Below are 9,861 nucleotides of genomic sequence, written 5' to 3' on the forward strand. Positions count from 1 at the left end.
GAAAAAAAACCAAAAAACCAAGCAAACAAAAACAAAACCAAAACAAAACCACAAACAAACAAACAAACAAACATAACCACTAAAAACTCTGACTAGCTTTGCAGGAGTCCAACATAACTCTTGGACCCTTAACATGRGTCCACAAGAAAAACAACATGTACAAGTAACATAATTTCTCATGTCAAGGCAAATAAAGTTGCTAAAATTTTATCATCAGATTGAAGGCCTTTAAGTTCTCTAAAGAAGAAAAAAACCTCTCAAATCTCATTAAAAAGTGGGGGAGGTTACAGTATAAATGTTATTATTAGATTAAGGAAATAATGARAAAGGTCGATGGGTATTGTAAAGGATTTCAGAAGCTATTCTTAATATCACCTCACTAGTATTCATTAGGAAATGGATGCCAGCTGGTTTTCTCCTAATTTCRAAGTCATTTCTGGAAATTCACAGCTGATCAAGTAGTAGCTGTAACAAAACCAAAAGGTTATACCTTATCTGCCAAATCAGTTTTTTAAGCCTTCCCAGCCAAGGTGTGAGTTCTGAGAATAAACATACATCTCCTACTGCAAGGGTGCAAATTAATACCTTTCAAGTTAATGGTTTGCAAAGTGGTTGAGAACTTGGAGGGAGGCATCCCAGTAATGCAGAGTATTTTGGTTTGCTTTTACTAAGTGACAGTGCTCTTCTTGTCTGGTTTAGCTATTTGTAGTGTATTCTTTTTTAAATTGCAAATGACACTGTAAGGTGATGCTGGRATCCTTCAGAGGTCTAAAGGTCTGGTTTTTTTCTGCACTGCAGACACTCTAATTCTGTGTACATCAACACGTGCATCATCTATACCAATCCTTACTGAAAACAAATGCACAAAATGTGGTTCAACCAATGYGAAAAGAAAATTTAATATGACTACAGGTAGTTAAATATCCTTCTAGTGAGGCTATAGATATCTTTCCCTAACTCTTCTCCTTTTTAATGAAGGAATTTCTTTTCTGAAGTGTAAATGCAAGGTTCTTGGAAAGGATTTTTTTCAAAACTTTACTGTTCTTGCTCCTAGAAATGAGTAACTTTTAATCTAATGTTGTAGGGGAAAAAAATTTAATTTCTTCAAACTTGTTCATGTCAAAAAAATTTCTGTAAGGCCACTCATATAACCAGAACTAATTAACTGGTATGTCAATAGCCTCAGTCAATTCCTAGAGGGAAGTCTATTTCCGATTCCAGATTCATTGTTACTCAGTTCTAACKGCTTCCACCTAAAGTAATAAGGAATCTAATTAATAATGATAAGAACTTGAGGCTATTCCTGTGGAAGATAAGGCAGTCTGATTGCTTTGGAATTTTTTCCAGAATCTTGTTCTTTTTTTTTACTATCTTTTTTTGATGATATTACCAGTAAGGAGCAGCCATAAGGTATTTTAGTCAAATGAATTGTCACAATTATAATTTGTCGAAACTCACTATGTAAAAGGGCGACTCACTGCTCCCTTTCAAAAGTGAGAGGGAYAAGAAGGAGTAAAGATACAAGTTCTGCTTTCTCCTTCTGTGGAGTAGCAAAGCTGTGCTGCTCAAGMTGTCACTTAATAAATCCCCTACCTGAACAATCCCACTTACCTTTGACACAGCAATGGCTGGTTGCCATCTGCTGGTCCCAAGCAATAATGCGACATGGCTCAATCCGCATTTGGGTTTGGTATTTCGCATTCCTGGCTGGAAAGAAACCCTAGAATAAGTATTAGTTCTTCAATATTAAGGTAATAGAAATAGACTATATTTGAGTCATGAGTGAAAACTCTCCTTAATGTCTTTATGGCTGTTTTTATCTCAGGAGTAACCATGAGGACTAGAGAAAGCTAATTTAAAGGCCAATGTCAGTGGTAAAAAAACTAGGCAAAGCATGTGGGCAAATATTTTGCAATATTTCATTTTAGACCCCAGGAGTGGTATTTGGAACACAGCTTTGGGCTTGGTTTCCCTGTCCCCACACTTGGAAAACAGTTACAAATCTCAGGATGGGATTAAAAATAACCCGTAATCTGAGGGTGGAATGGCCAAAACCATTGCCCATAACTTTCTGTGGAGGTGGACACCAATATTATACTTACAAAATTGTGCAGGGATCAAGATTTTTTTTTTTTTGAATATTTTAAAAAAAAAATCCAAATAAACACCAAGTTGTATGAGAGGTACTGAAGGTTAGAGAATTCGTCCAAGATGTAAGCTATGGGTTTGATGGCCTCCTCTGTTTAAAAATATGGAAACCCACAAATCCATGTTGAACACTCTCACCTCCAAAATGCAGGTTTTGAACTCTAGCTGCAAGCAGATCTTGGTGCTTGTCATGTAAGTGGAGATGCCTGACTAAAAACAGAGAGGAAATGAAGGCCAGGAAAGTGGAGCTCTGAAATATGTCTTGAGCCCAGAAGAAAAATWGGGGCAGAGAAACAACACACCCTAGATATCCTGTGTGAAAACAAAGAAAAGAGGACTCATTGAGAGGTACCTGCCTAGGGAACAAGTGCTCCATGTTTGACTCTAAGGCTCTACATCCCCAGTGCAYCCTGGCTCTTCTCACACCTGAGACAAACAAGTGCAGCTTTGGGCCCCCACCCCACTGGAGATGGCCTGAAAYTGCCAGCTCCTTTTGTGTTTCACCCAGGGGTCAGCAGGGTGTGGCTGCCCCCAAGGCAACAATGCCCTTGGCATGAAAAACAGGGCTCCTTGTGCAGAGAAGCTCTGTCTGGGATTTTAAAAATGCCTATGTGTGCAACTAGTAAAATAAAAAACCAGCTTGGGCTATTGGGAGTAGGATAGTGGGGTGGAAATGACATTTCTGAGGATGCACGACAGCCTTAGGCTTYACAACAAGAATCATCACTAAAACAGAGTTTGTTTATATTTAGAGTAACTGCCTTTCCCTGTCATATTACAATAGCAGATCTGAAGTCAGGGGGTTAAGAGTGAATCTAAAACCCAATAATTTACCATAAGCTGAGTTAGTGCTTCCTGTCTGGGTCTGCAGACAGCCTGCAGCTGAGTTCATGCCTCTCTGTTCCTGTTCAGTAAGGGCTCATAATATTCTGGTTCTGCAACTATCAATCTATGAAAGATTTGCTTTTGTTTTRCAGGTATTTGGTATGAAAGTGTATTTGGTATCCCACGGTCCCAATCAGACACTGAATATTTTGTTTAGTTATCTGACTGTGTTCAAGAGGAAGCTGCTAGTGTCATACTGCCTCCCTTAAAAACAAAGGGGTATGACTAGACATACCTTCAGAAGGAAGTCTCAAAGGCTCAGGAGCAGGCTGCCCCTATGTGCCAAAAGATGAGTCAGTGGGAAAGAAAACCAGACTGACTGAATAGGGAACCCAGCGGGAAAAAAAGAAATAAGAGAATTTATGGCCTTTGGAAGAAGGGGCAGGCAAATCAAGGGGCAGGCAAATCAAGTCATTAGGTCATGTAGAGAGAAAATTAGGAAGGTGAAACCTCAGCTAGAACTCAAGCTGGCCACCTCTGGGAAAGATAATAGTATTGAGGATGAGAGGAAACAGCCTCAGKTTGCACCAGGGAAGGTCAATGTTGGACATCAGGAAGAATTTTTTCACCCTTTTTGTGAAAGGGTGATTAAATATTAGAATGGGCTGCAGAGGGAAGTGGTGGAGTCACTGTCCCTGGTGGTTTAAGRAACAACTGCTCATGGCACTTAGTGCTATGTTTAGTTGGCATGGTGGTGTTTGGTCAAAGACTGGACTCARTGGTCTTGGAGGTCCAACCTTAATGATTCYATGATAGCAGCTGCTCTAGAAGATACTGATGGAATAGGATGAAACACTGATGAAATGAGAACCACCGCTGAAAAGAAATAATTACACCTTGCAAGAGTAYTGATCTTCTACCACTGCTTGCAAAGATCAAGGTATTCTATCAACTGTCATTGCTRCTTTTTCTTTCACCCACTGAGGGAAATTATACAAATTTCTTCCTTCATTCCTCTTTATATTTGCATTTCTTGAGTTTATAGCTATATATGTATACACAGTGTGCATGTGTATATGCATATATACACAATCACTCCTGTTTTCTTTTCCTAGCAATACCTCAAATTAGCCTTAGCWATTTATTTGCATTTTTTGTACTCTTAAGAGCTCCTCTTAAATGTTGGGATTAAGTTTTCATTTATTTATTAAGTTTAATTCAAGATTAGCTTATCTTGTCYTCTACAAAGCCTGCTTTGCAGAATCATTATCAAATGAGTGCCATCATTACYAGAATACAAATAAACATTTTCATGAAAACTTTATACCAAACAAGATTAAAAATAGAATTTAAACATGGCTCTATTTTCAGCTCCAAAATTCAATTTAATCACTGAAATGCATTTCTACATTTCCGAGTAGATGTACAGTAATACCTTCATTAACACTAGTTGGTTTCATTATTTTTAAAATAAATTTTACAACCCACACCGGTAAATCTATATTCACTCTGTTAGGTAGCATTCTACAATAAAATAGTCTCCTCTGTACAATTTCTGTCAGAAGCATCATTATAACAGTGACTCAATTCTAGTTTTTCTTGGGTGAAAAAGGGACATAGTAACTGCAGGTACTAAACTGAATTCTTTAAACATTTCACAAAAATTGATCCCTATTTTTGAATGAAACCCTAGACCAGAAGTGACATTTAGGGCCCACAGAAGGCAGCTCCCTTCCCCAGCCTGGCCCACTCCTGCTCCAAYGCCTTCCTCCCAATAACCCCAGGGACTGAAGCGCTGTTTGCCCACCTGCCTCTTTTCTTCTTCTTAATCACAAAAGTGGGGGAAGCACCAGCTTTGCCAGTGTGGCACAGCAGAGGACCTACCCTACTACTAGGGGTCTAGGAAAAGCTCAACAGGAAGAAAAATAGGATAATGTTGCTTGCAGCAGTGGTGAAAGTTTTGTGAGCTGCCTCSGCCTGTTTGCTTTCCCTGCACCACAGTGCAGGGTGGGGCTGGGTGCCTTATCCTTGCCTGGCACTGCTGCTGTCAACACGTGAGGCAGATCACCCTACACTGCTCTCCCCCCATACAGGGGTGGAAAGTGCTTCAGCTCGCAGCCAGGGCCAGCATGAGGGCAGGGTTTGCCCCTCCGTGCCCAAAACATTTCATTTGTGGAGTGTCTATAGGCTGTACRATGAGCTCTGGGCCATGCTTCCAGCTCTGTGAAACTTATCTCCTGGSATAAGCTTAACCAGGGACAAGGGGSCTCARCCAGTCTCCATGCCMGTTWCTGCCTAGCTGCTCAAAGAGCCGGGACAAGGGGTTAATTTTAATGCTGTTTAATYTTAACATCACTTACACTCTGTRAAATACAATTAAAAAAAGAATATTTGCCTGGAAAAGTCACATAAGTTATGACACYCTTTTACATCACTGGYKGGTGCTTTATGAAGTCTCAACAAACATGTTTTTTCCAGCTAATTCTTCATCTTGTGCATTTTTACCAAGAGATAAACTAATGATCTTGGGAAGATAGTGATGTGTTGAGATTGCARTTCCTCCCATCTGTATGCTTTGGTTAAAGCTAAAAATAGGTGTGAATCAAAAGAAAGATGAAATGGATTAAGCATCTTTTCTTGGCCTTCCAGGTAGACAGTGGGAGATCATGACCAGATTTTAATTCCATTTGGTAAATTTTCATTTGAAGATTTATGAGAGATTGAGAGATCTCTCTTCATTTGAGATTGTATGAAGAAAAGAACTGTGCTTAAAGGTTTGGAGCACTCTGTCTGGTCTAGAGATCATAGCTCCCTAATTGCCCTTGTCAGTGATGCAGTCAGCATCAGATGTARCATGAATGTACAGAAATCACTCTTAAGTAGTATTGTTCTCTTGAATGAAATTTGGATGCATCTACAGATGTTGTCTTCTTAGCCCTTAGCCAGCATGAGTGGAAAAGCACTCTTATTTACACAAACAAATTTCCTGATTTGCAATCCACTAACAGGATGTATTACAAGGGAAGAAGTTTTCCAGCCAAACTGGATTTCTGTCTGGATCCAGCTGAAGCCAGTAGGCAAAGCAAGCCACAGGCTGCAGGGTGTGGTCTCATGCCTACTTTTCCTGTGCCAGGGAAATGGGAATTGATTATTCCCATTTGAAGAGCTAATCTCTGCTTCCCACTTGCAAAGTTTATTACTCCCAGGGTCACAGAGACAGCAAAGGTATGGCTGGTTGGGTGGTGGGTTCCTCCCCCAGCAGCTCCTGCAGGAAAACAAGGTGCTTCTGTTCCCTCTCGCCCTGCCTTTCCCATTTTCTGCTCCAGATGCCAGCTCGCCCTTAGGTCCCCACCCCAGCACTGGGGGTGCGGATACACAAACGGCTGTTGGGCCCTGATAGCAGATTAGCTGAAGACAAGGGTCTTGTACTGCAAGTGAGGGAGAGCCGACTCACAAAAAACCCCTCAAATTTTGCAATATTTAAAAATGCATTGTTTCAGCTTAATGGATTTCTTGTTTTGTTCTGTGCTTGACTAACWGCCTGGGAAGAGGGTTGCATCAGACACAAGAGAGGTACTTTAGAAGTCTRTAAAACCTGCAGATATAATTAAAGGTAAGCCCACAGATGTATGAATACACTGTTATTATTTATGYAATATGTGCATAACATTGGCACCTACTTTTCAGTATTACAGTGCTCAACCACCTTGTTCATGCTAAGGAAGCAAAATGGCATTTCRCTTCCTCAATCTGTGTCTGGCATTTTATATTCACTGCATTGTGCCTTGCTGCTCTGAAGGCATGTTTGGCATAGAATAAGGTTTGGGTTCTCTGCATGGAAATGGGGGCCAGTGGGTATGTCTTCGTGCTATAATGATGAATCAGAACAGAGGTCTGAACTAGCTCTGAGCTAATACAGCTGTGCTCCATTTTGGTATTTAAATTATGTCCAGTCATCTTGTTGCTTGTGGTTGGACCCCCTTGACAGTGTATAAGAACAGGAAATTCTGAGGAGCCTCAGGTGCAGTTAAAATAGAAGAAAGAATTACAGCCTAGTGATTACACCAAAAGAGCAGAGATGTCTGCAAATGTCCAAATGTTACTCTAAGCAAAGTCCACTTGGTGTAAGGCTGCTTGTTCAGAGCCCTGTCAGAAGAACCTTTGGCAGTTGGGAGGATCAGTATTTGATATGGCAACAGGTAGAAGGGTGTTAATGAACCTAAGACGTGAAATCATGTTGCAGATCTTTCTTCTAGTTTATCCTTTGCACTACGGCTTCTCATTTTTAAAGATACAGAGAATCTCTAGTTCATGCAACTTAAGTTGGTGAGACTTCATGCAAAAAAATCAAAACTTCTGGATATGCTCTTAGAGTTCTTATAATGTATTTTCCTAGGAGAGAAAAAAAAAAAAAAAGCATGCTTCCCACTCTTCCTTGTTCTGATATGGCTAAGTTATGGCATCCTAAGTGTGAAAAAAAGCACCCTCTTATTATTCAGAGCTCTTGTGCTTGCTTCCACTACCTAGAATATTTCTTTGAACTTTTTTTCCTCCTTTTTAGAAATTAGAATGTTTACTCATTACCACTTATTATATGAAATGAGTGACAATTAATTTKATGCTCAACTCTGAGGTTTTATTCTTTGTGCTGAGTATCATATGTGATCTTCAGCTCTAAAACCCACAGCCTGCCCCTATCATGAAGAGTTCCTGGAACTTAATTCTCCACTGGAAAGAAAAATATACTTCTATTGAGACACACAGGCTAATTTTTTTTTCCTTTTTTTTTAAGAAAAGCATTAATGCCGCTCTGTTGTGAATGAAGTGAATGTGAATGTGAGTATGAAAACCAGCTGGTGTTATCTCTAGCTTTGCCACTCGACAGCTATTCACATTCATTCATGTAGCTGAGGTGACGCCATTAGTGATTCTTGTTGTGTTACAATGGCAGTCTCTGGTGGCTGTGACTCTGAGGTATGTTCATGAAGTTTGTTTAGACCTCAGCCAATTATGAGGGAATGAATGATTCAGGGACCAAAGCAGTCCTGCAGGAGAAACTAGTCTTCAGCTGACACCTCCTCAGCCACTACAGCACAGATTTACTAGCAAAGCATTTGCAGGAGAGACATTCCTTTCTTGGGACAAGTTCACGATGATCTGTGCTGCAGGGCTGCACACTCCACTCACTGACACCTCCTCTCATGCATTTCTTTTAAACCTCTTGTTCTTGYTCTTGCAGAATTATTATCTTGCTGATAATGTCTACAGAAGCAATGACCATGTGTGTAACTAAATGGCAAGCCAGCACTTTAGAACAGTGGCATAGTAATGAGTCATTCAAAAAAAGGGATTTGTGACAAAATTTACTATAATACAACCGTGAATTTTCTGTTGGTGTTAAGTGTTCTCATGTGCACTAGCTCAGTATGTTATGCTAGTTGCTATCTAGTCCCTAAAAAATATAGAATACATGGCCTTCTTGAAGAAACTTTCAGTTGCACATACAGGCAGGGGGACACCAATAGAAAAACCACCACAATTTTGGGAAATAGAGCAGACTGGCCTTTTCAGCATACTGAGAGGCTGGCTGGTTTATGGGAATAATACTAGGGGAAGGCCTTTTTGTACCAGTTTTTGTATGGGAATGGGAAATTTGAAGGATTACTAACTCTTCTGAGTTCTTCCCACACATGGGACCTATGCTTAAAATGTGTAATTTTAAACTTTAAAATTGGACAATGGATGCAGTTGCATAATATGGGTCAAATGTTTCTGTATCAGAAGAGAGGGCTGAGACAGGGATAGGCTGYGAAGATTGAGGGAATTCAGACAAGAGTATCAACACAATGAGAAGCAGCAGAGGCTGTGTTAATGAACAGGTTACCGCGGTCAGAAGATCAGCCCTGACTTAGCACATAAATGGCTGTGACAGGAAAATGCTGTGCTTGTGAAGCAGTGGTGGGGCAAAAGGATGTGTGAATGGGAAAGTCCCGCTGTGCAGAGTCTGTRGCTCCTAAGCCTATTTCTCTGGGGCTCTGGAACAGATTAGCCACGGGGGAGGCTTGGCTCAGTGGAACAGAGTTCTTATCACAGTAAACCCTTGRCTGTTTTATGGTCACTGCTGGCCTAAAACATGAAATACAAATTAATTGCTATAGCAACGCATCTAGCAGCATGTTTAGTGACTGTAGCATTTCAAACTCATTGACTTTTACTAATTAATTGTAAGTCTGTTGACAAAATGGAATGCAGAATCCAATGCATTGAGTGCCTACATTTGTTATTCAGTAGTGATATGGGAAAATTATCTTCAGAATGGGAYGTGCTACTGCAAATGCACAAAACGTACATCCAGAACAGTATRTTTTACCAAGATATAGCTCACAAGGAACATGCTAAGGATATAAACACCATGGTGCTACTCTGAAACACGGACAGATAGCTCCAGAGGCTCCCACAATAGCAGGGCTGTCCCTCAGTGAAAGTGTAGGTAGTTAACTGCAGCTGTTGTTTCAGAGGACTCCGAGGCTCACACATTTTTGACCAGCTCTCTTAAGATGTAGGATGGCAGCTAGACTGGGGATTAGATGGAGGATAGACTTGGGGTTTGGACCAGAGGGTCATTAAATTCCTTCCAACACCAACAACTACTTGCTCCTCTGTCTGCAAGGTCAGCAAGGCCATTAGGCAGATCTGAGATGAAGATATTGACTTCATTCCTGCAGAACAGCCCAGCTGCAGCAGAGGGCAGACAAAGTAGGCTGCTGATTTTGAGGACTCTTTCCAAGGAAGCCATGCCTGTAAATCTTGAGCAAAGGATCCAATCAGGGTGTTCCCCAGTCCTGGCAGTGAAGGATGTTGCATACTTTGTTTTAAAAGAGTGCAAGC

This window comes from Malurus melanocephalus, unplaced genomic scaffold, assembly GCF_030028575.1.
Source record: "Malurus melanocephalus ecotype Western Australia unplaced genomic scaffold, MMel_1.1 scaffold_26, whole genome shotgun sequence".
Taxonomy (NCBI): Eukaryota; Metazoa; Chordata; class Aves; order Passeriformes; family Maluridae; genus Malurus; species Malurus melanocephalus.